The following is a 549-nucleotide window of genomic DNA, read 5'->3' as shown; positions in this document are numbered from 1 at the left end:
AACCCCCCTACCGCCATGTGCCTTTTGGTAGCCTCATTCCTCACAGAAGCCCCATCTGACATCTCCCCCTTAGCCAGCCAGCTTCTCCCAGTCAGGAGTGACCTTCACCGTTCACTGCATCTTGCTCATGGACGCCACATTCACGATGCCGTCACCCGAGGTGCAGCGGGAAAATCATTGACAAAGCTCCAGGGTCTTTACAAACGTGCTGGCTATCACTGGGCTTTCATGGCAACCTCGCCCATGCGGGGCCACTGCTGCTGACGCCAGTGTAAATGTGTTGTCATTGATGGTTTTTGTTGGTTTATTTGAATCCTCATCTGAAGATATTTTTCCATTCGCTTTTTAAAGAAAGTGGAAGAGTGAGGGAAGGACAGAGAGAAATATGGATGTGAGAGAAACACATCAATTGGTTTCCTCCTGCATGAGTCCAGACCAGGGCCTGGGCTGGGGAGGAGCCTACAACCCAAGTACGTGCCCTTGACCAGAGTCGAACCTGGGACCTTTCAGTTTGCAGGCTGATGCTCTATCCACTGAGCCAAACTGGCT

The sequence above is a fragment of the Myotis davidii genome, unplaced genomic scaffold (assembly GCF_000327345.1).
Source record: "Myotis davidii unplaced genomic scaffold, ASM32734v1 scaffold889, whole genome shotgun sequence".
Classification (NCBI taxonomy): Eukaryota; Metazoa; Chordata; class Mammalia; order Chiroptera; family Vespertilionidae; genus Myotis; species Myotis davidii.
The sequence above is the reverse complement of the archived record's forward strand: the minus strand, read 5'-3'. Positions refer to the sequence as shown.